At 40.0% G+C, this 27560-nt stretch overlaps 1 protein-coding gene across 5 annotated transcripts in view; it reads right to left on the minus strand.

Moving 5' to 3' along the window:
* The window catches only part of RAD51B (RAD51 paralog B), a 457164-nt gene that overhangs the window by 219159 nt on the left and 210445 nt on the right, over positions 1-27560 (minus strand). The gene's annotated exons all lie outside the window — the stretch shown is intronic.

Below are 27560 nucleotides of genomic sequence, written 5' to 3' on the forward strand. Positions count from 1 at the left end.
ACTAATCTGAAGCACAAGAGTACTAAATCTCCCAGGGCTACCTCTACGCAAGAGGATTTTTCAGTGTTTTTCAGGATCACAAGATTCTGCTCAACAACAGACTGTAGTACCCACAGAGTGCTCTCCTCTGACAGCACGAGCAATGGTCTTGCTTGCAAGAGATGAACTGTTTCTTGCACCTCTGAACACGCACTTTTTTCTAATAACAGAAAGCATTAGGGCAAACACTGTGAACACCATAGAGAGAGGAGCATAGGTATAAACACAGTATCTCCTAATGCTCTGGATCCTTAAGCAGCTGCAGTTTCTGCAATTACAATTGGTCTCCACTTCGCAGACTGACAAAAACTTCAGAAATTACTTTTTTTTTAAAAAGAACCAAAATGATCCTTCTACTTGCACTGAGAATAGAGTCTACTCCAAACAAACTCTCTTTGAAATTAATGGCCTGTCTTCAGCTGTATTTGACACAGGAGGAAGGGAGAAAGGAATCCTTCATGGTACTCTGTGGATGCAGTTTCACGATGCTACTAGAATAAATTAACAGCTTGCCATTGCTAAAAGGAAGAGGAATTTCTCTGCTCTTCCCTCCACTGCTCCTCCCTCCTTCTGACCACAGCTTCCTCCTGCTTTCTAACACTTTCAGTAGTATGATATGACACACTCTCCATTTTCTTTTTCTATTTCAAGATACCACAGAAGCTGTATCAGGTCACAGAGTCGTAACCTCAGTGGTGCTGCAGGGCATTGCATCGCCTTCAGGCAGCATGTGAGCTACCAACAATGTGATAGAGTCTGCAACCTTCACCAAGACCACAACTTTTCCTCCCTGTTCACATCAGCCCACTCATCTCTGTGACTGTAAACAGGGATGGTGGTGCCTGTGAGCTTTACGGACTGTATCAACAGGACTAAACTGAAAAGTCTGAAAAGTCAAATCTTCATCTACTCAACAAGAGTTCAAGACCTTCAGAGCCCCATAGTGATGTCCCTCATGCTCTTGTGCTACTGACTGCAAGCTCTGGAGAAACTTCAGCTGGCTACCACCACCCTGCCCAGCTTAACCATAGGTTGCACCTTCTGGGACTGGGCATTTATGACCACTGCAGTGAACAGAGACATGGTAGATAACAGCCTTGTTCGGTCTTACACCTCAGCTAACGTTCTTAAGGTACAACTTAAGGTACAAGAAATGCACTGCACCCCTCTGCTGTTTCCCCCAGAGCTGCTGCCTGCACCCAAAAGCAGACAGGAAAGGGCCTGGCACACACAAACACTTGCAGCCACTGCTGGCTGTCCTGTTCATCAGATTACAAGGTAAGATTCAATTTAATAACAAAGAAGAAAAAAGTCACTTTTTCCTTTCTTCTTGCCAGGGTACTTATCTTCCATTTTAGTGAGCGAGTTCATCCTTGTGATAGGATGAACATCAAACTGGTTCAAGGCAAATGCAAGGAGTGGGCAGCCAAGAGTCAGGAGGGATAAGGAACAGGATGTGAGACCTTTCTTTCTTAACGCTGTTTTCACTTTGGTTTCACTGTGTCACAAAACCCATAGCCTCACTTGTCCATTGAGGCTCTTCTGGCAACCAGGCATAAGATACACCAGCAATATGGCACAACACTGAAGCTTTTCCTCGATCCGGTACTAGAAAATGTGCTGAAACAGAACACACTAACAAACTTATACATGCACATGTACTGGTGGGGTATGAAGTTTTCATTGGCACACTTTTGCAATGATCACATTATTCACAAGTGTCAAATGCTCTGTAAGCAATGCAGTCATCCCAGACCTGTGCCAAGATAATCTTTGTACTGTGCCATCACGTATTTTATTATTTATACACCACATTTTCAAGAAAAGCTACCGTGCTTAAGGATCTTTTTTAAATCTTTAAATTTTTCACCTAAGCACACCATATTTCATATTGCTCTCCTTCAAAGGAAACTAACTTTAAAGGCTTCAAAAATCAAAAGAAAAATTAACAACATGAGTAATGCAACTGCGTTTTTTTTATCTTTCAGCTTTTTTGGCCTCCTCTTTAACCAGGAACTCCACAGCACTGTTCGCTGTAGGACTGTAAATCTTCTTCACCCTTTATGTTTAACTCAAGCTATGTCTCTGAACTTACGTTTCAATTTCTGATGTGTTCTTCAATAACTATTCAATACTAACAACATCCTAGACACCCTGTTATACTGTTTAAAAAGTCAGTTTAAAAACAGAGTCCTACCCAAGTAAATGTTCCTCTCTGGCTTGCTCTGAGGATGGGAATTAAGTGTATTCTTAGTTCCATGACTTCACTGATAGTTAAACATTTGCTTAAATACATGTTTAAATACTATCTTGAATAAGCACACTTCCCCTGAGATGAAGCCATATGCATGTACAGAATGCTTATTTTGGAATTAACTGAAAATTATTCTTCATTTCTGCAAGCCTGCAGAGCCAACACAGAGATTCGGTTCTCCCATAAGTACAAGCCAAGAGGCTGTTAGCTAAGCACTAAATTTGACATCAAATTCCCTGTCACACTTCTGCAGCTTGGCTTACTGCAAAATTCTGCAAAATAGGGTATAGGTACTCCTATTATCAAACCACCAATATTCATCTTTGTGCATCTACTATAATACAGTTTGATCCTCACTCTGCAGGTATGTAGAGTGCTCCAAACTCTCACTGGCTCAAACAAGCTACGGGTTGCTAACAAAAGGAAAAAAGCTGGCCCTTACTCCGCTCCAGTTACGAAGAAAAAAGTTAAGGCACTCAGATTTAGAGAACTCCTCAGAATATGTACATCTAGCTTCAAAACTTCGATCACATGCACTTACTGGAGAGCGCTAAGATTTCTTTTATTTTTCCCAGAGTAAAACTTTGGTCACAAATACTTTGGCAGTGAATAGTGCCATTCAAACAAGACCCTATGTTTTCAGCAGTCCCCAATCCTATAGACATTCAGCTTGAAGCCCTGAATGTTGATACCACTCGATTCTAGTGTCACATCTAAAGAATGTATTAACTTCTCCCCAATGTCTCCTTCACCAACCTGAAAGATATGCTTACACTCCACTCTGCCCTCCTTGGAAATGGTTCAACATATTCAGAGAGTTGCAAATAGGTGTCTGAGGGAACAGTTAAGCCTGAGTGTGATTTGGAGAGAATATACAAGTAGACAAAGGAGGTATGGAGTGAAACAGCTGTGTGACTTTCTGATGAGTAATCACATTTGTTCATGGACAGAATCAGCTGAGTCTCACACATTGATTCATACATGTGTGTACAGAATATAACATTAGTTCTGATCTTAATGATCCCACATGTTACAAATCACCAACATTATGAAGAAGGTTAAGAGTATCCCTCTAGTCTGCTAGGTGCCACACTTGAAAAAAATCACCTCTCACTGCTAAATGGCGCCTGGAAACAGGCTGGGGTCACCAGTCCAAGGAGACTTATTAGAAAGAGTGCCTTGCACTGAATTAGCAATAGCGCTTCCTCAACTTTTCATTGGAGATTTGCCATTAAAGTACAGATTAGATTTACCCTGTTTAGTACAGGAGACCTGCCAAGTCCTCAGTCTAAGTAGGTAAGGAAAAGTTGCCTCTGTTGCGGTTCCTTTTGTCAGATACTGGACATCATTACCAGCCAAGCATAGCTTCCACTTAAGAGGTTCAATGCCAATCGTGAGTTTGTTATCTTCCAGCAGAACACTCAGCAGTGAAAATGTTGCTACATGATATTTTAATGTTATCATATGAAAATACATAGTATTTTAAAATACATCATATTTTCTAAAATACCCAGTATTTTAAGAGGAGCTCCTATTTCCACCATCAACTAGTGGAACAAAATATTTTTGTTACCAGAGGTACTTTCATTACCATTAAGGCACTCAGAGTCACAAAACCCATTACACCTCTCCACACACAACTGTGTCCTGACACACGCAACAGGTAAGGAAGGCGTGTTATTGCTTTCTGTTTCTACCTTGTGATGACTGAAGAGTGTAGGGCTTCTTCAGCCACTGACTGTGCATGAATGGAAAATATCCTCCACTGCTAAAAGAAGAGGAAAAAAAAGATTAAAAGGTCAGCTAGGCAACTCAGTAGCACTGGAAACTTGCCCCACACAGTCTCCTATGAAGTTCAATGAACCATTGCCTTTAGCCTTTCAGCCTATTCACTTGCAACTGGTTAAGCTAGCTATTTAACAAGTGAAAATTTACAGTCCTCAGCCTTCCAATTCTGACAGAATTACAAAAACTGCAGAAATTCACTCAGATTCAAATTTCAAAATAATTTCTGGGAAAATATCTACTACTTAAAATACTACACAATTGACTGACCACACAATTTCCCAATCTTAAGAAGATTTTTACTTTGGCATAGCAACCTTAGATTGTAAAATAACCCCTTCTAACCATTAGAAGTGTTACGACAGCAAGAAGAATCCTTTTCCTTACAGTTAGAAAACCTGGAGATAAACACAATCACTTCCCCAATTTTTATAAGTGTTGATACCTAGAAAAAAATGGAGACAAGAAATTCTCAAGGAAAACAGTGTTCATGTTCTAGACAGGTCATTGCTACTTCTAAAATTAATCCAGAAGTCAACACTGCTGTTTATATTCTCTTGAATATATTTCTCTTTACATGTTGTTCTGAAAATAGAATCTCCTCCCACTGATGGGACTTCAGCAGATGCTGGTCTTCTGGAAGCACATTAGAAAAGTAAAAATACTTATTTAAGGTGCCTGAACTCCCCACACCCCCATTTGTTGGGACTAGCACAGTTCTTGCATATGCAGAAAGCCCCTGCGGGTCCTGGGAGAGAACTGGCCTAAGAACTGAAATATGACTGCTTTACACAGAAGAATAAGCAAACTATTTTTTGTTTGGTTATTTATACAGTACAATTTTTCAAGTACTCCTCCTGCCCTTCCTAGGACCACACTGAAACTACTAAATCTGACTTTGTCATCCTTGTAAATCCAGTTGAGTAAATAAGTCATTTTCTGTAAACTTGTGGTCTCAGCCTCCTTGTTAGTTTATTGCAAAATTAAAGGGAGCTCAGCACAGAACTATCAATCAGTAACCAGCAAAGGTATAAGGTCTTCTGGAATGTACCAAGAGGCGAAAAAAACCCACTCTCTTATGAAATGGCTGTTTGTTAAAAGAACAGAGCAGAATTCCCCATTTCGCATGCACCACTATTTAGGAAAACTCTTATTAAAGGCTTCCTGTTGAGCTGAGAGAGCAAGCACAAGGACACTTGCAATAATCACAAATTACCCCACCCTATTTGGTCCATGTATTTTGTGGTTTTCACTGTACTCAAGCAATGTCACTAGAGAGGCCCAGCGACAAGTGACAGTCAGTGGGGCTGGGATGCTGACTCAGCAGGCTGGAGGAGAAGGAAAAGAGTTCTACTGATCCCCAGCCATACTTCAGACCAGTCCCTGAGAAGACATCTCTCCCTTTCCCTGAAGCACAGAGCTTTTAACGAGGCATTCAAGCAGTCAGTAATGGGCAGAAACAATGGTGACTATCGTCGAGGCACTAGCAAAAGGAAAGTGCACCAAGCAATACCACAAAGCCAGATGGGGCAGGCAGCAACCCTGGAAACAGAAAAAGGGAACAGTGAGAAAACTCAGGTGAAGCAGCATGCTTCAAACAGCTGTGACAACCGCAGCCTTCTCCTTGGGAACCTGTTACAGCTCCTCGAGACTGGTATCGGTCTGCTCAAGGAAGAACCCTAAATTACCACTGTCTCTCATAGTAATAGGGTATCTGTGACCTTCACCTAAGCCACACACTGAATTAGCTTTTTCTTCAACTCCTGTGTCTTCAGGGAGATTTTCTTCAGCATCAGTAGCCATTTGCCACAAAAGCTGTCAAAAGTTGTCAACAACCTCAGCAGGACTTGTACCTAATATTCACAAGGAAGAAAACTTCCTTAAAACTGGCCATTTTCAGTGAAATCAGGGAGTTACAGACAGAAAAACAAAAAGTCTGAATTGCAATACTGAGAGCTTCTAAACAAAATAAGAGTTTTAAAGAGAGAATTTCAAGCGCCCACAGCTACTGGGCACTCGAAGCTGGCTACTGCAGCGATGCTCCGCAGGGGCTCACCTCGCAAGAGTGCGGGCTTCTCCGGTGAAAAGCCTCTGCATAATCGAGACAGTTCTGGGCTCCAGGACCAAACCAAACATATTAATATCACAACTATTACTATGATACAAGATGAAATATACGCATGTCTTAATTCTTAGAAAATGTAAACTATTTTGGCTCACACAAACCAAATACAGAAGAGAAACCCCAACAGTTTATCATCTCAAATCCAAGCAAATCACCACACCCACCCAGTACTCATCCCAGTAGGTGTCCCGTACTCCCAAGCTGAGCAGCCACCGGCCCCAGCATCTCAGGTTTCTGTGGGGAAGAATGAAAATAATGTCAAGTACTCTACAGAGCCCAGCCATCACAAGCAAAAAGTCTTATAAGAAATGAAATTCCCATGTTCAAAAGTCGAACACCACTTCTGGTGTTTAATCAAGGCCTAACTAACAAAGATACTCAAAAGTAACTTTACATGCGGTACTAAAATGGTTGTAGTTAACAAAGAAAGCACGAAGCTCCTTCACTGCAGGCATAAGCGGTAGACAAGTACCCACATTTAACAACTGTTGCTAATCCAAATGAGTGGAAAGAAAAAGTACCCGTTACAGCCATCTTGTTTATACATGACAGAGGCATAGGCTGCAACGGTGATACTCACGTTAGAGGGAAGTAGATGGATGTTTTCAGACACAAAGGCAGAGCAGCTACTCTGACTGAAGGCAAAGAAGAGGCCTCTGTGCCAAGAGCTGTTAGAATTCAGATCTCAACCAGCGTCACCAGAATTTGGCGTAATTCTCTGAATAACAGATATGTACACACAAACCACTAGAAACCTATTGAGAAACACTTCCTAATCCTATAAGCAGTCTAGCAACAACTGTTGGCCTTGCCTCAGAGGAATTTCATCTGTACCTATTTTCAGCTGTACCTATTTTCATCACATCCAGGAAAAATAAAAGGGCAATTAAACCATCTAACAGCATAGAAACAAGAAAGTAATGATTCTCTGGAAGGCTCACAAGCACCTTTTAAAAGATTAGAGACCTGTTGCTCAGGACACATTGCTGCTAGCTGAAACCTTATCAGAGCTCCTAGGACACGACTTCCAGCTCCTGCTCTGCCATGGTATCTCTACCCAAACTTCTCCTCTTTCCTCCCTCAGTGAGGCAATTCATAGCAGCAGAGGTCATTTTATAGTCACTGAATTTCACTGGGTATAAATAGGAGTCGGAAGAAACCAAGGAATCTTTCAGAGACTGGCCACTGTATTTACATCCAATTTATTCTGCTTTGCATAGGAAAAGTACAAAGTTATGCAATTCTGCTCCATAAGCCTTCTGGAGAAGTAAAGCGTCTATTCACGTCTCTGCCAACTGCTTAAAAATAATCACAATGAATTAATAAAACTTCCACCAGAAGAAAAAAAGAAACAAAACAAAACAAAAGCATGCTGTTCTCAGGCAGCTACATGTCTTCAAGTCCAAATAGCTACCACCCATCGATAGCCTGAGGTCTTTAGCCTTTCCTCCTCTGTGAACAAGGAATGCAGCCAACACAAACGTAACCTTCAAAATCCACGCCGCAGCACCCTCGCGCTGCGCTGCTCGGTGAGAAAGGTTTGTGTGCCTGGAAGGCCTTCGCATCCAGCAGCCTGCACAGACCTGTCTGCAGAGACGTGCCTAAGACACCCCACCAGAGGGATTGCCACCCGCCTTCATACCCTGCCAGTCGCCCAGAGCTCCGCGTTACTTTCCAGCAGACCGTCCCTCTCCTCCACCCTCCCCTGCAGCCGCTGCATAATGGTGGCTTTCTGAATTGAGCTTACTCCTGTGCGTAGCTAGCGATGCACCACAGTAAGAGGCTGGTCTGATACCGGCTGAGCCAACGCGGAGTACCTCGCAGGAAATCACTGTAATCCACAGGCAACTTTTACAGCCAAGACCTTCTGCACTCTCAAAGCAGCAAACACCACCGCTTAAAAGGGAGTTTTCTGATGAATGCCAAATTGTCTTGTGAAAGAATAAATAAAATAAAATTGTGAATTCACAGTTCGCTCTTAGATCGTGCGCTGTTCTCAGCAACAGGGCTTTTGGTTGGTTGAATTTATTTGTTTTTGAAGGATGGGGAAGAAAGTGGGTTGTCTGGAACATCAGCAAAGTAGTACAGAACTTCAGTTCTGCTTGGCGTGCTCCAGGCTGAGAGGAGAGCTGAGTACATCTCCAACTCCCTAACAGGATTGCAAGGAAGTAAAAATTTATGCTTACTTTTTTCTCAATGAAAAACCTAGTTTAGTTTATTGGCACTTATTAGCTTTCATTAGCAGATCAGAAAGCAGACTGAAGGCTCCTTCCTTTCACTCGCGGAGTTCAGACCTTCTGCCATGCCCCTACCCTGCTTTGTCCAGCACTTCAAATTTTCCCAGGCCTACACAAATTCTGATGGAGTAAATGTATTGTTACCCCTATTGATGAGACAGATGCTCAGACACTAAGCAAACTGACTAAAGGTACCACAAATCTTTACTACCACTCCTAAACCCTGACTTCAAGAACAGAGTTGGAAGGGCTCATACTCACCTGAGAACTTTAGGACACCTCAGGGCAACCTAATATATATCCAGCAAATTATATATTCATAATTCTTTCTATATTTGGTATTTATTTTATTTAGTTTTTCTACACCTGTCTATATTTTGTTTTTTCCTAACAACTAAATAGGAATATGAACTAAACTAATTAAATACTCCTAACAAAGGCCTACTTAGGGCTCATGGCCTATTTCAAGCCGATAATTAGTGCACCAGCATTTTTATTTGATTTTGATGTTTTGACAAGCCCATCAGAAAGACTGTTTATAGTAATACACACATGCAGGTCTGGAGAGGTATAGCATATAAGGCACAACTCAATCTCAATGTCATTAATTCCATTAATTCCTTAGATTCCTTCCAATTAATTCCTTCAAGCCTTCAAGGCAGGGGGTCACAGGAGACTCGCTGGGTCTTGGATGCAAACTGGAATGGCTCAATGGGCTACTGTAATTTACAGCTTTGCTGAACGGTTTTTAAAACACTCTCCCTAGCTCCACCTTATCCCACATCGTGACCCTTTGCCAGCATTTTTAGAGGGAGGACAGTGTTAGTTCAGACTGCTCCTTGGTGCCTCGTGGAAGCAGCAGAAAGCAGTTTTAGGATGTGCTAGAAATCCCATCAACACTTCGCTGTTCAATTCCCCTGCAAACCATACTTCCTTGCCTGCCCTGCAGCGCTGGAGCCTTTCTGTTTATTTTTCAGGCAGGCAAGAGAGGACTACAGGAATATTTGCTCCCCCTTGTCTATTCATTTAACCTTTACAGGCAGGTAACTACTAACACCACCACCAGACGGCATCGCATGGCTTACGTTGTTTTATGCTCAACATACTCTATCAGCATCACAGAAGCGGAGGAAATCTTTTCTAGCCTACAGTGATGTTAGAGATCACAGCATGGTTTACACGATGCTTATTAGAGACGTTTTCTTTTCCTGCTGTGTTATGGTAGCTGCTGCCTTGCACTGAACACATTTCAGACACAGACGGGATTTTTATACTTATCTATAATGGCTATCCTTAGATAATCCTTTATATCCTTTATATCCGTGTATGTAACAGTCAGTAGATTTTGAGTACAGTGTAACAGGGCATTTGGATATATACCTCTATCTCCCAGTTTGCCCAAGGCAATTTAACAGGTCTGTAGAGTATTAGCGTAGTAACTGATATTGCACAGAAGCCTGACAATCAAACCAATATAGTAATAATTTTTACAAAATTAGGAGAAGGCTATTAAGAAAGCAGGAATAAACTAGGCACTGACAGCATTATTTAGTGCAACTAAGGCCCATTTAGTGAACACTGTACCCTTGGTGATTTCAAAGTGTTCTCATGAACAAAATTCAGTTATCATACTCTATAGCTACAATGGCTGTAAAAGAGAGTAGAAATCATCCAGAAAACAAAACACCCAGCTGCTGAAACAAACAGCCTCTCAAGTCACCATCAGTTTCACTTCCCTGTGACCCAGGGCTCAGAAATGTATGAAAGAACAAGTGAGAATGAACAGCTGCGAATTATATGTCCTACAAGCTGTAGGTATATATTAACGTTACATTTTAGACATTTTCATATACTGAGTTGCATTTGCACCCTTTTCAGCCTAACCTGCAATTTAGCCAGTAACCTAGTTCTATCAAAAATATTTATAATATTTCAAAACCATCAGTAGCTTCAGCCTCCCTTAAAATGCAACAAACATACAAACTAAACCAGGAACAGCTAAGCACACCAGTTTGAATGCTGGGTAGTATTTTTTTGCTGTACCAGTGACTGTTTTAATAGTTAACATCTTTTAGTCTGATTGGACTGAAAGTGGAAGTTTTACCATCTAGCTTTTGAGATTTGTAATGTATCAGCATACCTCTAATACAGTGCAATATTTTTATGCAAGGGAAGATTACTCAGCTATATTTCATCTGTCTCCTAAACCTGCAGAGTTAGATGGTAAGAGCTTTAAACTTTAACGTCCTTTCACTTATAATGTTCAATACATTTTTATAAACTAAGATATTCTGACGCAATTTTTCCTTAAAAAAAAAAAAGTAACCTATACAAAATGCATGATGATGCACTGTGTTATGAAGTTTTATTAGCACTTTTAAAAAACTGCTATGCATTTTAGGAAGCCTTGCTACTCAGTAGTTAGATTATCCTAAGTGCTTCTTCCAGAAAAGCACATTAAAAAAGTTGTCTACGAGTTACAGATAAATAGTCCATAGTAAAACAGAAAAAAAACCCCCATGTGTGTGCATGATTGTTTTCCAAACATGTCTGATCTGATATTACCCAGAGGAAAGATGAGGGGAGGGGACATAAATCAGCCAAGTTTCTTCTCTTCAATATTTGGGGGAAAAAAACCCCATATCCTTGTGGCTCAAGATATTCTGGAATTTCAGTGGCATTGTCTCAGCCTCTGTATCCTATTTCTTCTAAATCCTTTCACTAGGAAATATAGTTAGTCAGTATTTCCCCAATAAAATTGGTGTTTATGTCACATTTTAAAATGACAAATTTCTGTTTACCTACCTAACTCACTTAAATTGGAGTGTACTTTCCTTGGAAATATGAATCATTAGAAACCTCTTTGAAAGTTAGGACTCAAGATGGAAAATGAACTCAGAAAAACGCAAGGAGTCATTTTTGTGCTGAGATCGCAGCATGACACATCCCCTTTGGCTTTCCCTAATAAAGAAAAATAGTACTTGAGATGGTCCAAACAAAATCACGGACCCATGAAACTACACTCAAGCTAATTTCTCACCTCTTGGGATAACGACCCAGTCCTCGAGGTCACTGCTTAAATATGTGCACAAGGCAGCACTGTAGAAGCATGTTATCTCTTCTGTGTTGCAGGGAGGATCAGTCCTGCAGGGTTGTTTTGGCAAACCTTTTCCCAATACTAAGACAAATCAAACTAAGAGACTGGTAACAGTGAAATTCCTGCAAAAACAAATCAATTCAAACCCAAAGTTGTTCCTTTTCTTTTTAAAATTTGGTATCAATTTGTTTGGAAAGTTGGTGATCACTGAGAATAGCTCCACTGGTTCCACTGGAAATGGCATCAGGTCTACCAGCATTACTGTTCTTTGTTGCCGATACCTCTGTTTTTATGTAAATATTTGTAAACATTAAAAAACTATATATATTTATTAATTCAGCTATTTGGGTACACCATTATATTTACAACTGTTACTAGAACTACAGAAATGTCGAGAGTTCATGTCAGGTGATTAAAAACAGGCTGTGGCACCTTCAGTGATGTTAAACTGTAGGAAAACCTTGGGAATGGTACAAGATTTCAGATATTTCACAATTAGAAAGCATCTGCTCTTTAAGAATTAAACTTAACAGAGCTAAATAATTTTTGCACCTCAAATTAACCCAAGTGAACACAGGTGGGTCAAATCTTCTGAGATTTGCTGCACATCCTACAAACTGCATATACAGGCAGCAGAGAAAAACAGCTAATGTCTTCTGGAAAACCAACTGAAATTTTGCAGTAGCTCTAGATTAATTGTTCGCTGCAGCTTGCAATTTTGTTATATCATCTCCTAGACTTGCTATTAAAATTCAAAGGATCATGCATTTTCCTTGGACTCCATCATAACTGCTTCATCCAAAGTCTCTGTCAAGAAACCACAACCGAGTCTCCACTGTGGAGTTCAGTAATAAATTGCAAAGATAGTAACGTTAGGAATGAATTTCATTGACTTAATTTAGAGAAAAACTGAAGAGCAGCAAATTATGCTTTAGTCAAGAGAACTGATGTGGGCCAGTAGGCTTTCTGCAGCCCCAGGACTGGAATAGCTTCTTCCAGTGAGGAGTGAGATAATGGGCAAACACATGGGAAACCAGGCCTAGATTAGAAAAGTGTTTCTGGATAGGATTGAGCTGTATGAGCAAACATTGTGAGACATCAGGAGCAAAAAAGCAATAAGCTGATTCAGGTCAGGCTGGAAGTGCATCTTCAGATCTAGGCATGGGGCAGGAGGGTAGGAGCTACTGGATGCTACACGCCAGGACTGACATGCTGCAGGTGGAACAGTGGCCTGGCAGAGACTTTCTCAGGGAAGAACGGGATGTGTTTGCAGAGTTCCTAAAACAAAGATAAAAATAATTCAGAGCAAGATGCTTGGACTTCAAAGCAAGGTGCAGTAGCAGAGTGTGTGACAGGTTGAAGATAATTGCTCAATTATATCCAAATCTCAGTAAAAACTCTTCCATGTTTAGACAGATGCTAATTTGCAAAATGGCCTGTGTGGTGTAGAGATGTACAGCTTCTGCAGGCAGAATGGCAGTTATGGCATATATCCCTTTAGTTATGCTGTCTGATTTCCTGCAATCATGAAAACATGTATCAACTAGAAAAGCGTTTTCAGCAGTAGCATTATTAATTCAACAAAATTCTTTTGCTATTGGCTACTCCTTGGGTCTAATTAAGGATAACTGACTATAGATTGTTTTACAACAAATTGCTACTCAAAAATGTTACTACTTTTTTTTTTTTTTTTTTTTTTTTTTAAATAACCCTTATCTGCTCTACCAAGCCTCAAAATTCCATGTATGAAATGAGTATCATGTAATGGACTGCTTGTGCTCCAGCTGCTTCTTAGACTTGTCTCCTCCTCCTCCTCCAGAACATTAGATAGCCACTTCAGTGTAGAAACTAGCCTGATGAGGTAAGTTCTCATTTTAAATTTTATTAATATTACTCAGGTTTTATTCCAGACTGAGTAAGATTTAGTGACCCTAAAGGAGTTACACCAAAGCGAAACATGATCATGGACTTGTCTTTTTCCACCTTCCTTTTGTCCCTAAATACATTTGCAGAGAAACAAAAGCTTCAGACTTTTTATTTCACCATTAACTTCACCTCAATTCATTCTCAAGAGGGAACAGGAGTGAGCAGAAGTCCAGTCGCATGTTTTCTAATCCCAGTTCTGACACTAAGTAGCTGTGACTGCTTACTGGTATAATAAATTCTTTGTGCCCCGTTTTCAAAGCAGGCATAATGCCTACCCTGTAAGAGTGTTGCGGGATTCAGTATTTTGCTTTCCTAATGCTTTGAACTCACTGCATGAAGGGTGATTAAAACCACCAAGTGTTCTCAGAGTCTTCCAGTGGTACAGCTGGGCAATGTCTAGATACCATTTAGCAGTAACAGCTGACTGCTATACGTTCTCTATATATATAGGGTTGGAGGTCTTATAACAAAAACCCCAAATCGCCCCCAAAAAAACCTCATAGGTCTTTTTCTTTTCGCATTTTTTTTTAAATCCTTCCTGTTTGCTTGAGTCAGGTAATGGACTGAAAGCGTCACTGGTTTGCACCACAAACGGGACAGGTAAATCTGAAAAATTACTTGTGGCTCAACTTTTGGTATGTTGTAGAACTTACTGTAAATTATTAGCACTATATTTAAAACAGAAGGAAAGAAACAAACAGATGCCAGCTTATTATTTAAAAGTTAGCTGGGACTCTGTCCTGTTGAACAACTTTGGTCTCTCTTGAGCTTAGTGAGGATGTTTTGAAGAACTGTTTTACCAAGCAGGGAGCATTCAATAGTTCCAGAGCAGAGTAGACAACAAAATAACAGGAATCCAGCATAGCTTCACATCAGGCCTGTACTAATTTATTTTCTGAACTGGGTAACGCAGATGTTTCTTGTGCCAGTAAAAGGCAAAATAACAGCTATTCTTCAAGGTGTTGCAAGACTAACAGATGCAGATCTCACACTACTTTTAAAATATGAAGCTCAATAAGGAGCCAGACACATTGGTATAAGCAGCATGGAAAAATATTCCACTCCCCTCTGCAAAAGCACAGGGTGAGAGAGAGACAGACACACACACATATGAAGGTGAGTGCTGAAATAAGAAACTCCATCTCAGATGTAAAAATTGACCTTTTTAACAGGCTGGAGCAAACATCAGAGATTACCTAGATTTCAGTGCAAACTCCATCTCGACAGCTCTTTAGGCTTCTGAGCAAGAAAGGAATTGTTACTGAGGGAACTGCTGCCTGCAATGGCTTCAACAAGAGCTGACCCTGCAGTGGAGTTTCAAACAGAAAGGGAAGAGGCACAAATAACTAGGGAGAAGGTATGATTTACGAATAATGAGTACAAAAATTCCTGCAGGAACACAAACTGCTTTGAATACCAATAGCAAATATAAATGGGAGCAACACAATTGGCATGTCTAGATCATGACAGCGCATGGAGCCCTGAAAACTGCTGCTTTGGAGGCAAAGAAAGTGCTTCAAGTTTCATTATACTTCAAGGAACACGGCCATAAACAGAAAGAGTTGTTCTCACTGTGCAAGAAGCTGCGTCTCTTGGCAATATGAACCATTAAGTATATCTGCAATGAGCACTACCAGAAAGATCCACCATCGTTTTGTCACAGTTTCTATCCTGATTACAAACAGCGAGAGCCAGCCTCAAGAACAAATGGAGACCCACTGCAAACCCACAGATCTAAACAGTCCTCAATTTGGGAAAAGGCTCGATATGAACTTCATGGTTCAAGCCCGTCTACTCAACAGAACCTGAAGAAGTCACAGTAACACAAATTGCACAGATATTACTAAGGTACAAGTTTTTTCTGATGTTCTGTGGGGATGTCATCGGATTCAGTGATTAAAAGATAATCTAGATACAGATAGTTGCCAATTCCACCTTGGCGGTGTGCAGGATTATCTTTTGGGGACCAGAAAACCAGAAAGATGTTTTAGGCAAATGAGCAAGGCCAAAGAATGTCCATTCTTCATTCTCCTCAGAACTCACAGCACTCCGAGGATATAAAGAGTGAGTTAAAAAGATATTAGATAGGACTATATTCTTATTTGCTTTCTGGTTTGTGTCATAAGCATTCAGATTCTCTCCAATCTTGGAGATTAAAGTTTTTTCTTAAGCTACTGTAACACTGAAATAACTCCACTAGCAGGAGCACATGAACGACCTCAACCAACCACTACTGTGAGATTCATAATAAAATCCTGAGAATTTGTAACACAAAGTAGGAAAAAGTTAACTAATTAGGATGGGTCTGTTTGCGCTACAAATCCAATTTACCAAGAAGTTTAACCACAAGACAGTTCAATTTTGAAGTCTATGACCTGAATTTTATAAATACATATATACACACAGTATGTATGGGTTCAGTGCTCTTTGCCCCAGATCTGGATCATATCAGAAGGCTTGTCCAGGCACACTACTTCAGATCACTCCCTTCCCACCTCCTCTGCCCGAGGCCAAGCCAGAACTCAAAAAACCTGCCTTGCAGTATGGCAGTTTAGGCTGGAGAAGGGCAACGCAACTCAGCTCCATGCTAGCACAACTGTTCCTTCCATCTTCCCCCTCGAGCCAGGGGCACAACATTCAGACATAGGCAGAAGGATGCAGCAGAGTTATGTTTGTCCTTTACCGGTGCTAACCCTGCCGCTCTGCCTTCTGGACAACTGCTTTCTTTGCCTGTGTCTAAAACTGCCTATGCAAAAAATGGAGAAGGTATTAATTGAAACAGAAATTACCTTCAGACTAAGTACTCAATAATATTAACATCCTAATACTCTTGAGCAATGCAGGATAGTAATAATTAAATGTAATCTATACATTCATGCAAGCCGCTATTCAAATCATACATATATCTCTCTGAGACACACAACAAACACACACACAGACATATATATGACAGCTTCTAAAAACAAAAGAAATAAACGTGATGAAAACAAGATTAAAAAGTGCCCTTGTATGATATTTTTCAGAAGATGCTCTCAAAACATTACAAACGCTCAGATCCTGAATCTCAAAAAAGATAGACAGGAATTATTCCATGCATTTTGCAGACCAGAAAACTGAGACAGGAGTTTGGGAGACCTTGCCAGCACTAAAGGGCATCGATATCTGGCAGGTCTCTATACGTGTCACTAAAAAGGCAGCAGATCTGAAGAACTGAATAGTGGTTAAAGGGGAGAACAACAGTGGGGATACACTGTCTGATACGGATGGGGAATTTTGCAGGGAACTGCAAAAAAAAAAAAAAAAGAACTACAAGTACATCGTTTCCTAACAGCCACGCACAACCCTCCCTTTCCTCAAAATGTATCACAAGATGGAAGGAGACTCTTATCTGTCTCCCAGAATGCAAGGCAGAAGACAGAAGCACACCACCCCAAAAAGTTGTAGCAGAGTAAAGCCTAAAGTGTTAAAGAGTTTAGAGGAACTGCACACATAACTACTCTTTTCCAAAACAACCCGAAACCTTTGTTTCAGCATAGTGCAAAGCAAAACCTCTTAGCTCTGCTAGGCTTTCCACTAAGCTTTCTAATTTTATTTGAACACAGAACTCAAATCGAATCCAGAGGATGCAAAGCAGTAGGGATTGAAACAAAAGGTCTTTACAAAGTGCCCACTGATCTAAAATATCTGAGTTTTACAAAGCACAAAGCCCAGGTTTGCCATTACCTTCCATTTTCTGTAAAGAAAATAGGAAACTACACAACAGTCTGTTAGAAAGTAGAAAATATGCTGAAGGCAGGCATTTTAGCTGATGGCTTTAAAATTCAAAGAAAGCAAATTTTCAGAGGAAAGAGTTCAGAGCCAGACTGACCTAAATTGTTCAGGCTGTTGTCTAACAGCATCAAATTTGGGACTATGTGGCTGTGCAGGAAAGGAAGTATTCTGGAGAGGAACACGTTCATTTACCGAAAAGACCAGGCAGAACATAGTATACTCTTATTTAAACCTTCAAAAAGAACTTTTTGAGTAGTGTTTTCAAATAATGAAATGAAAGAAAGAACGATGGCTCTGACTAAAGAATGACTTCTGTGCTTTTACAATTTGGTATATCCATCACCCAAAGATAACGATAGCTTACACGGAACTTTTGTAGCTGAGTAATCTCGGAAATAATTCTCTATTACAGGCCACGTGACAATGCTCAGTGTCAAACAGCTTTAAAAAAGCAACTGCAGCTGCAGACTGGCAAAAAACCAAGCGGGGTTATATATACTGTTACAGTCTACATCAGTGTTTCACAAAGATAGACGGGTTCTGATTCACCTTTTTTTGTTCGTTATTATTGCAACTAAAGGAACACTGAGAGGCAATTCATATAATGGGTTCAAATGGGTAGTAAACAGGGCATTAATTCCATGGAAATACCTTATAGATACCTTGAAATTATGGTAGCACAGGTCTGTCTTAACACTTTCAGCTGTCCAAGGAAAACAGTGGATATTGGGCTGAACAGAGAAGAAGCAATACCACCAGAGGCAGACAATGAACCTACAAATCATCCTTAACAGGCAAAAAGTATCAATATGTGCTATACAACATATAAACAGCAAATATGACATGTCTAGGACATCGGGCATGTGCTATGAAGTCTGGCATACGCAGTGTCTATTTATTTGGAAGTTACGCAGCTAAAACATCCTGCATGTCCCCATTTCTCTCTTCCCCTCAGAGCTAAGAGGTTTCAAGTCAGAAAAAGAGGACATCTTGGGGAAAACCCAGATAAATCACATCCCTGCAGAAATTCTGCACATCTCCACTCCCAACTGCATTTCACCTGCCTCAGACTGGACACTGAAGATACTGAAATAAGCTGATAAGCAAAACTAGAAAATTATTCTAATTTTCACAAGTATTTATGTATCTTTGGATCAAACTAAGTTTAAGTTAAACACTGCCAGGATAACTATTGATCAGGTAACAGCAATAAATGCTCCAAGAACTATATTCCAAAAAGAATGTATTTGTCTTCCTTTCCTTCTCCTCCTCCCAGCTGAATGCCACAGCTTGGCATGCATACTTGCTGCCACTGTCATTTTGGCCCTTAGGGACTTGTTTCCTATTAATCATTCTTCTGACCACACCTACTTGCAGAAACATTATTGAAACAAAGGCAAAATATTTCAGAACACACAACCAGGATTGGAAGCATTCTTTTAACACAGGTTTAATTACAACTAGTAAATCAGTAAATTATTTGCATATAACTGTAAACAATAACCAGACGAAGGCTACCTCCCTTCAGAAACACCAAGACAGTCTTTCCGTTTTGAAAAAGGAGGTTATGATGTTCACCAAAAGCATCAGAAGACTGTAAAGAAAGCATCTAATAACAAACTTTAAAATATCTTCTCAGGTCATTGGAGATGGTAAAAAATGTCAGGCCCAGAAAGAGTTAATAGTACAGCATTCACATGTATTTGTGGAAAACAAAACATCAGAAGGAAGAGAGACAAAACCAAAGAACAATCTGAAAAAGTATTCCTACTGAAGGCAGCACTTAAGCATGTACTGAATTTGAAGTATATACTTAAAACACTAATTAAAATATGTTTAAGTGCTTTCCTGAGTTGAGGCCAAAGAATTCAATCAGATGTTAATGGAAAACTTTTGGCAGTGTTCATAGCGTTCGACTTAATATTGCAATGCAAAAGGGTTATTAAAAGACAAAATGCTGTATGAGGCAGAGACTGCATGTTCTTGTAAGTGTACGTTGCAACTAGCCTGGCTATTGCACTACCGAATTCAACACACTCATAAACATTAGTACTTCAAGGGGAAAAAGAAATTATAGCTGAACTGGAATATGTACAAGTTGAGATCACAGAAACAAGGTGTTTTAAGTTAAATTTTCAAGCAAGCAAATATTTTAAATATGCACATTTTCAAAAATAAATATAAATGTACCATACCAATATGAAGAGCTTAAAGAAAATGGTGTCAAACTAGAGGATGTAGCAACAGAACAGGATTTAGGCAAACTAGATATGCTAAAAAAAGGTTATTGAACAAAAACCAGTATCTGGCCACAGGAGAGGAACTAGGTTTCAGGTAGACCGAAGTAACGTTATACTGAAAGAATAGCAGAGAATGTACTATATTGTTGAATCTTCATTAATATAAACCAAAGTCATTAGAATATAATAAGGTTACAAGTAGAGCTATATTTCTCTCCCAAACTTCAGGAAAAGGACACCAAGCATACAAAGTTGAGACTAATCCTGCTGCTACTACTACTAAAGCTAATTAAGTCTATTAAGAGTATTATTTTTAATTGCTTCATTTACAAACCGTAATGAAGGGTCAGCATCGAGCATTTTAGAGATACCTGGCATATCCGGGAAGTATCCCAAGTGCGTAACTATCTGACACTAGTGCCCACAGTTTGAAAACTTCAGAAGCTAGCCTAATGATATTAAATTCAGAAAAGAGAAATGAAGTTAAAAGCATTTCAGCTCAAAAGTAAATTTAAAAGCCTGTAGTTTTTACAGAAGGCCTACATCTCAGAAAACACAGACAGCCCTAATAATAAAGTGAAAGATTTAAACGTGATTTTCAATACGCAGCTAGACCTTAGAAAATGAACATTCAGACTAATACAGCTGATGGAGAGGAAAATAAACTACAGCAGTCAATATATAAGAACGAAATCTAGAGAGCTATGACGGAATTGGTAAAGCAAATAAACGAAGACATAAAACCAAACAAATTCCTGAAGCATGCCTAAAGAAAGTAAACAAAGAATCTGCTGGGAAGAAAAAAGAGAAAGGGGATAAGGGCCACTTAGACAAACAATATGACTGTGTTAAATAAGTCCTCAATGAAAAAACCTTACACAAATACTTATCCTGATCCCACAGCTATTTTCAAATAACAGAGATGAGGCACTGCCAGGAAGGAGGGGTTCAAAAAGATACTGAAGTGGCAGGTTAAAGCGAAATGCATCGACAGGATTGCCCAGAGCACACCTAGGACTTCTGGCAAAGCTCACATTCAAGTGGATGAACTCCTAAAAAAATCCACTGTAAACCAGCTACATCGCAACACACACGAACACACCCAAGTTCCTCTTCTCACTCTATACAGACACCATATTTTTGCCCATCTGTACGCTTACTCTCTCTACCATTACTGTTTTCACAGCACAAAATAAAATTCCCTCATATGCATTGGCATAAAACACCCATCTGCAACTCCCCTGTTCTCAGGCCTTTCTAGAACTCCACAAACTCACCATCTGACACACCAAATGTACAACGCAATGTCATTCAGGCCTAGATATCAGATCCCAGGTGTCTGGGAGTTAACTGTTTTCCTTCTCCTTCAGAATGTCAATTTGTATAGTGTATTATCACATGTGAACATCTTACATTTAAATACACACACTGTATTATAAAGATCATTTGTGTAAATTTGAGATAGCCGTATTAACCTTTGAGGTTTTACCGTTTGTGTATGTAGGCCATTTCCAGCCACTGCAGGTAATATCGATTGCAATCTGAATAGAAAGTAATTTTTCCATAAAACCATTTTAGACACATTTCAAAAATAAGAAAACACACTATTGGCACAACTACTGTTCCTGTATTTCCTTGGGGACATCTTTATAGGTATCCATAATGGAAAAAACCCCCACAATTCTAATCTTTATGATTTCTAGTATCTTTTCTACACAGAAAAATCAGTATATGAGATTGTAGTTTCACATGTTTTAAATGGTGTAAGACAACACTGAAACGAGAAGAAGCTATCCTGCCCTCTCCTGTCTCTCACTCTCATCCCAGAACTGCTGCCCATTCCATGCAGGAAAATGTTTGGGTGGTCATAAACAGAACTGGACTAAAGAACTGATGCAGTTTCCCAGTCTGGATGGAGGGAGGATGGGATGACTCCTCTCAGCAGCCATGCCGTGTTACTGCATGTGTGCAATGTTTGCAGAATTACAGGATAAAAAAGGTCATGTCAGGACCAAAACTAAGAGTGTAATATCCCACCACTACTATGACCTCAGACCTTTAAAGGAGAACAAAATTTTTAATTGCCCTTATGTTAGGCTCTTTTCCATTGCTATCATGAAGGAAAATACCATTACATTACATCCTTGTTTCTGGTCCTGGTAGTTCTCAAAATTTTAGATCAGCCAGCCATGACTGAAGAACTGGCTATAGCCCAATGTGTACCTCAAAGTATCATACTTTTTGAGAAAGGTGAAGGAAGCCATTTCCTCATAGGCTATTTGTCCTATTTATTTTAAATGCTATTGTTTGGAGGTGTTCATGATTTTGAACGCTATAACTTTTCCCAGGGAGATGCAGAGGAGAAAGCCAAGGAGTTGCTAAACACACCATGAGACACCAAATGCAATTCACAGCTGCACCCTCCCCATTCCCCAACCCGCAAGATACATCTTTCACACAGTCTTTAGTCTTTGATTGTTGAAGATTCCTAGTCACAATTTACTTGTAATTTCCCAGGGAGCTTATTTCTTCAAAGATGACAGCAAAACTACTCTGCAGAACAATACATTTCATGCCAATATGTTTAGATGAATGCTCTTCTCTAACAGGAAAGGATTATATGTATGTACTATTTACATAGGTACACTTCCTCTAAAAATACCATTTGCTACACTTCAGTTGGTGACTAACACACGTGCCTGTTCTGCAACACTAAGGCACCATGTACAAACTCTTCAGAAACCTTCTTAATAAGCATTTAACTATTCTACAGAAGTGAAAAGCAAACAATCACATTAAAAACTGAAGAAAACCTTGTAGCATGTGTTTGGGAATTGCCTGTTACATTGTCTGTTAAGACAGCTATCTAGAGTAGCAATTGGTCGCATCTCACATAGACGCATCTGCTTTTCTAAGCTCATTGAAAAAAGTTGAGCATACCAAGAAACCAACCTCCAGTGAAGTTATTCTGCCACCTGCTGTTGCTTTTATGGATATACTAGATATTTTAATGCAAATCTTTTCAATTAAAAAAAAAATCCGAATAAAAAAGGGGGTACTTCCTTATTGGAAAAAAAAAATCTGGTTATTAACTATAAACCACTAATATATTACAGTCTTTTTCTCTTGCTGACTTCTCAAGTGTGTGACCCAAAAGATGCTTATTTCTAAGATGAAGGGTACCAGGGGTGAGAAGGGGAGCCTGGTGCAAGGGAAAAGCCTGGTGGTTTAAAAAAAAAAAAAAATTACAAAACCTCATAAACCAAAGTAGTTTCATGAACCTTCTACAACAGGAAAAAAAATGTCTAAAAGCCTTTTAATCTGAAAATTGTGATCCCAAACACAGCTGGATTACAGTATCAAAACAATTTTTAAAAAAAAGAACAGGTTAAAAGAAATATTGAAATTCACCAGTCTAGATTCACTGTCTGAGTGGGGGAAAGAGAAAATAAAACAAGTGGCATTGAAAAGGTAACTCCTCTCACACCTTCAGTTCTAGCAGTAATACAGCTGAGGATTTAGCAAATTTGACAAGTCCTTTTACAAAAAGCCAGCGACAATAAGGTGGACATCCTAACCTTGCTGCTGCAGTCCATGCCAGCCAGCAGCACCCACCATTTATTTTCAGGATAGCAATGACAAGTGCCACCCCTCATCTCAGGCCACACACAACACCTTCTCGCAGAACTAGAGTGGCTACATCATATGGTGTCCTTATATTGCTCATCACTTTGCACACTCTTAAATGTTTGTCTCCAGCGTGGGCAGGTAGCAGCAGTATCAGAAGAGTTTAGGGAAAAAGACTGAAAAAGAATGGGACACCCAATAAAACTGCAGAGAGAAGTTGGGGGCAGGAGAGTGACTCGCTGAAAGATGATCCACTCACTTGAAAAATGCCTTCAGATTTTTAATTATTATAATTAATGAGAAGTACCATTCTAAATGTTACCCAAACTACAGGACAGAAGAAACTTCTAGGAGAAGGAAACCCTCACTCCACAAAACGAACATCCATGCAACAGTCTGCTCCATCCCCTACCCTGTCCTACAAAGGTTTCCTCATGCTAATGGGCCAAGAGAGCCATGGGTGGCCTCTCATCCAAACGGTACCGGGCTAAACTTGCTTAGCTCACGAGACCGGAGGGGGATCACAAGCCAAGACAGCATGGTTAACCACTCTTTGTATTAAACAGACGTATTCGGTCTACTCTTCATTTAGAGCGCTACTAAAAGCTTGTTCCACCTTGCAAAGTTTGGCAGCTGCCCACTGCCATTTAGAATAAACATTCAGTTGTTCCTTCAGGCTCTTCAGCCCCTTGATATGCTATTGCCTGTTACACATTAGACAGGCGTACACCCTCTTTTTGCCAAGTGGCGCATGCATGGTAGCTTCATGCTCTTTCAGATGAAGCCTCCTAGCAATTTTTGTTTTCCCCCTTGGTCAAGTACAGAGATTAGTTCTCGAGACAACAGCTCTGCGCCCCACCGCTGCTGCTTCTCAGGGCAGTGCTCCAGCAGCGCCCCGAATGAAAGGGCCCCACACCCGCTGCAGGGAGCCCCACATAGCTGCGCTCTCTCTGCTACGGTGGGAGAGGGGGGAAGGATTTGTTGGCCAAGTTAGATGAGCTCAGCAGTATTTTTGCCTCCTGCTGCCTTGATTTCTAGTAGATTTGTCTCATTGCTGAGCCCAGTGAGCAGACCTGCAACATTAATTACCCCTTTTCATTTCAAAATGAAATTATATTTCTAATTTGCATACCATGGCAAGGAGATTTTAACTAGATCTTGAGGCATTTATATGTACCCGTTGACTTTGACCTCCATCTGTATCAAATAATTTACATGTGCTAAGTATTATTAGCCCTATATTTTGAAGCAGAATAGCAAAAGTGATTAAAAGACAGGCAAAGGAAATCTGTAGCAGAGCTAGACCCTAATACAGATCTTGGCCTGTCTTTCCTTTGTAATCAATACTAAATAAACCTGCAGAAAAGCACATGCATGCATAAAAATCCATTTTTTAAAAACGTGTTTTTACTAGATCTGGTTTCAGAGTTCTGTTTTCTGTACTAAAATGGAAGGTCATCCTGTACAAACTCAATATTTTTTCTGCTCCTGAATTTTGTTATCCTTTGCTGCATATGTATATGCAGTTTTTACATTAAGAATTTATGCAGATGTTTCAGTTTCTACAGTAAGCTAATTTCCTTGTCTGTGCAAAAGATGGAAGCCAACTACCATTTCTTCCAGCCTGTCTTGTTGCATTCTAACATGATGAATTTGGTTTTTTTCCTCCCATAAGGTATTTTCCCATAGGAATTCCCATAAGGAATGTTATTCCTTGTAGTACCCTGTTCATACAATTCTTGCCCCTTTCAACAAGGCAAATAATTAGATACTTTTCCCCTGAAGCCAGATCATCTATTGATAAAACAAGATGTACTACCAAGGCCACACCCTATGATTTGATTAATTTGTTCTCTGACCTGTTTTTAATCCCACTTGGGACTTCAGTTTTGAAAGGAAACACACCTGGACAGTGTGTAAAAGGAGAGGTCAAGCAGGTGACATCTCAGAGCTGTATCGTGGCTGGACTGCCCCCCTCCCCCCGTGATTTAAAATGTTAATTATCTTGCATTTGATCGTGACAGAAGTTACACATGACAGACTCTTCTAAGATAAGAGCAAAGGCATTTTTGACACAGTCCTCATTTCAACTGAGTGTTAACAAAGGACCGCCAGAAGCAAGCCAAAAGGAAATCCAATCCAACTGTCCATTTCTGAGTCCAGTAAAATAATCCATAACACAGCCACATTTCCCCCACCTCCCCTTTGATTTGGCTGTGCTGGAGCTACCAGCTTCTAAGTCCAGAAGAAACGCTTCTCTTAAGATCTCTTACACATTAGTTTACTCGGTTTTTTATATGTTCACTAAGAGATCTTAATGAAGATGGAGTAGCAGAAATGCTAATGTCCAGTGCATTCAAAAGTATCCAAAGACTGTATCAAATCTATTGTATAATTTTTCATATACTGACAAATTGCATTATGCTGTATCAACTACTGTACACTGTCAAGAAATTATTTATACCGCTGCTGAACTGCCTGCATCGCTGTGACTAAGAATGAGTTGTTAAAATACAATAAAGTGCAATAGATATGAAGGGGAAAGCAAAAATCCTTCAGCCAAGTCAAATTTGAAGAATATTTCAGGGAAGAAAACACAGATGCTCTTTCGGAATTTACCTGGAACACCTAGATCTCCATGCAAAAAACACAGAGTGCTTTGGTGAGCACAAGATGTTGAAACCAAGGGTTTGCATCTCATTGATCACATACCCTTTCCAGCAGTAATCTTTTACTCCAGACAGGCTGAGACCTGACTCAGAAGGAAGAACGCCTCTAACCAAACTGCCAACGACAGCTCTGGGAGCACAGGTTTGTTACCCACACACCCACCCTTTGCAGGGTTGCCATCCATTTGCTGACCAGACTCAACCTTACTTAATTTGTGAATTGTGACAAAAATCACAGCCTGAGGTGGTGTAGCTATGTAACTTGTACATTATGCACCTTTCATTAAAGAAAGAGTAAATGGAGTAACCTATTAATGAATACATCTTGCAGGGCCTGAAAAATGTGAAAACAAACAAACATTTCATAATACATATAAAAAGGCTTTTCAATTAACATCCTGTTTTGAATACATGGCTGATCCACAGCAGCCCCTGGCAACAGTCTGCCAACATCTCAGCCCAGCATGCTTAGACACTTCTGGCAGTGCTTCCATTCCTCTACACATCAACAACAAGCCTATTTATTATCCAGCTTGCCTGATCTATAGTGCAATGCGGCCAGGACCTGAAGCTATTTCCTTAAGATTGAATGAGTCAGGACATGAAAATGATTAATCAACATGAAGAGGTTTAAAAGCTGTGAGAAAACTGCTCTAAGTAAAGCCTCTGTAAAGCAAAGATTGCAGCATTCAGAAAGTCGGGGCTTTCCACAGGCTGACAGTACTGGGATGCTTTGCTATCTCTCCCTCAACATTGTGATGAGAGCAGTAGACAGATAGACAATGGCTATTTGTCTCTGATGCTACATTCAGTCTGAGAGATCTACAGGGTACAGCTGTATGACCTTCCAAAGGCAAATACAATTTTGCTGTGCCTGTGGTCCAAGCAGAATGGGAAACATCTTAGTGCAACACCAAGACCAAGCTAACACACAGTGCATCTTGTCAGGGTTCAAAGCAGAAGCAAAGCAAACCCACGTCTACCTGCGAGACTACCATACACTGACATGGTATGGAGGAAAACAGCATGTAAATGCAGTAAATGAGACAGATTTACTTTTGCTACAATAAAGAGGTACCTTGCAGCAGCCTCCATTGCCCAGCTGAGAGGAAATACAAGCTAGAGAAGGTGCTGGTACCTGACTCCCGTGCCTTCTGGAGCCTCAAGGTAATTAAAGCACAGAATGAGCCAAAATCAGAAAAAAAGGATGCTAGTCATCATTCTAGTGCTTATTCCATGCAAATCACATGGCAGTATGACAAGCATTAATGCTCTAAGACAGGCCTGGCACTGAAATGATGGTAAGATTTCACAGTTAGTTTCTGTGTCTTAAACAGCAAAGGTGCTATGGAGCATTGTGTTATTTAAAGGGAAAAGAAAGAGGCAAAGTCAATAGTTTTGAGGGCTGGCATTCAGCTACTCTACTGTGAAAACACGGATGAAACAAAGCAACACATCTAGGCACCAGGAAATACAGCTCAAAAGTATTTGCTGTCCCTCAATTAAAAAACATTTCCTTTGCTACAATAATACGTTTGCAGTGGTGAGAGCTCTTACTTAACATTCTCCTCATTTTATCTGTTGCATATTTATCTATTTTGTAATATGCATGTTAATGTTAAAAAACATTTATATATGTATACACACATAAATACTTTATACATACAGTTCCTTCCAGTTTTTAAGGAAATTTATTGTTTCCAAATGCTGCCATTGTTATAGCTTTAGACAACGAGAGTTTCACCACAGAGATTAATTACAGCAGGGACAGGGCAAAATAATCTTTTCCA

The sequence above is a fragment of the Ciconia boyciana genome, chromosome 6 (assembly GCF_034638445.1).
Source record: "Ciconia boyciana chromosome 6, ASM3463844v1, whole genome shotgun sequence".
NCBI lineage: Eukaryota > Metazoa > Chordata > Aves > Ciconiiformes > Ciconiidae > Ciconia > Ciconia boyciana.